We start from the raw sequence: 2,491 nt of genomic DNA on the forward strand, positions 1-2,491 counted from the left end.
TTCTAGTCTGGGGGCAGATGGGTGAGCGCCTGGATCCGCAGGGAAGGCACCATGAGGGTGGAAGGCACCCGGGGGCATGGGAGGAGCGTGGGGACTTTGGCGGGGAGGGACCTTGCTTACAGCCATCCTGAGAGGCCAACTCACCCATTCTCAATCCAGAAACTGAGTCCTTCACTCAAAGTCTACCTGAATCCCGCCGGCCACTCCCACCCAATGCTCTCCTCTCCCTTCAGGGGCTCCGGCCCCACTGTTCCCTCAGGAGTCCCAAATTGTTCACCCCAGAAGCGGAATCCAGAATTGTTGACCCAAGGTGCAAGTCCCCACCTTCGGCTCCAGAGACTGAGATCAAGGACCCACAGACAAAACAAACTTCAAAAAAAAAAAAAAAAAAAATGAAGACTCACAAGAGTTTACCAAGCGACTAAGGGAGATAAATGGTGTCCCTGACAAACATTTGCACCTCAAGGGAAGTCCTCTGCATCCTTTCTGGCTTTCTTTGTCGTGACCCATGCAGCCCCTGGTCTGGTGGTTTCGCAGGGATCTTAAAAGCGGTGATTTCCTGCTCAGTGTAACTGCTTTTTCTCCACCCCAAATTATGCAGAATTACCTTGACGTTCTAGTGTATCCGATGAGCCCTGTCTCGCTAAGAAGAGGGGGCTCTCCAAACAGAGCAGCAGAAGAAAACATCTGTGGGATGGGGGAATTCTTGTGGCAGAGGTGGCCAAGGATCTTCAAGCTGTTCGGTTGTCCCTGTTGAGGGTTTCCTGCCCAGAGCTCTGCTATAACCTCAATCGATCGGTGACCCGCAGACTGCTGGTGAAGATCATCGCACACCACGGTCAGGGTTTGGTGCTGATCTGTGGAATAGAGTAGAAACCACCACCCCGCAGAGCCAAAGGAGCCGGAGGGACCACAGCAGAGGCCAGACAGAGGTGGGGCAGTAACGGGGTGAGGTTGACCCTCCTGCCACTGTGATCACACCTCAGTGAAGCAGTTCCACACATTAAAGAGCTCTGTGGCAGGTGCACAGAGGAGCAGAGGAAAAGGGGCTGGTCTGTGCCCTGATAACAAGTGGGGCCTGAGATGCACCTCAGGCCCACGCATTGTGGCTGTGAGCCAGATGACGGTGAGCAGGCACCCCAGAGACCCCTCTGAACTCTTCAGAGAGGGAGACACAGAATCCGAAGCAGGCTGTCAGCACAGAGCTCGATGCAGGGCTCGAACTCGTGAACCGTGAGATCATGACCCAAGCCAAAGTTGGAAGCTTAATCGACTGAGTCACTCAGGCCCCCTGATGTGTGTGTGTGTGTGTGTGTGTGTGTGTGTGTGTGTATATATATATATATATATATATATATATATATATATATATATATTTGGGGTTTTTGTAACTAGAGAGATAAGTTAACAAGATGGCCCAAGAAGCTTCCACATTAACAAAAGCTTTGGATATAAAAGCACCACTGGCTTTAGATGCCTTGTGACTTTTAGTTGAAATTATACGTTATTTTTGTTGTTGTCATACTGGATTTTAGGGTTTTATTTCTCGGATCAGGCCGCTCCCAGTGAAAGAGAATTACTACAGGGCTCACCATCCTCAACCCTAGCAAGATAAATGTTCACCATCCTGGTGAGATATTCAGAGCAAACCACTCCAATGTTTATTTATGTTGGGTTGAAGGTCCAACAAATGTAACTCAAGTAGTAAGTAGCTAAAGCCAGAGAACTCTGTTGGGAAACATCGTTCCAAGTCATATTTTTATTTTTTATTTATTTTTTAATGTTTTTATTTATTTTTTGAGAGAGAGAGAGAGAGCATCAGTAGGGGAGGGGCAGAGACAGAGGGAGACAGAGGATCCAAAGCGGGCTCTACGCTGACAGGCTGACAGCAGTGAGCCCAGTGTGTCCAAGGCTCTACCACAAATCCTGAGGGCATCGTCCTTCAGAGTTGTGCCCCAGGCAGAAAGGACAGTAGCAAAGGAAAATTATAGTCCTGGAAGAAGAGCGAGTTGCACTATTGGGTTGGAATGGGGACTGAAATGCAGAGACAGAGGGGACCTGGAAAGGCCCAGAGCTCTCCGGCCTTAAATGGCACAACAGGGAGTCTGGATTTCATCTTGAGGCCATGGGGTTCCAAGGCAGGTTTTAAAGCAGGGTCAACTTCTGCTTTAGGGGCTCCCCTGGCTGCCGTCCAGGAGAGAGACTGAAGGGGCAAGACCAGAAGCCAGGTGCCCGGGCGGGGGGGGGGGGGGGGGCAGACGCAAGGACCTTTGGAAGGAACGATATGATATGGTGTGGTCCAGAGTTTTCCTGAGAGGTGAAGAGTGTGCATGATAAAAGCCTGGCCCAGGTGTGAGGCCGCCTTCCCCCTTTCCCTGGGGAATGTGGGGACACATTACTTATCTCAGCCTCACTTTCCCCGTCTGTAAAGAAGGAGAAGAAGAAGAAGAAGAAGAAGAAGAAGAAGAAGAAGAAGAAGAAGAAGAAGAAG

Source organism: Panthera uncia, assembly GCF_023721935.1.
Source record: "Panthera uncia isolate 11264 chromosome A3 unlocalized genomic scaffold, Puncia_PCG_1.0 HiC_scaffold_11, whole genome shotgun sequence".
NCBI classification, from domain to species: Eukaryota; Metazoa; Chordata; class Mammalia; order Carnivora; family Felidae; genus Panthera; species Panthera uncia.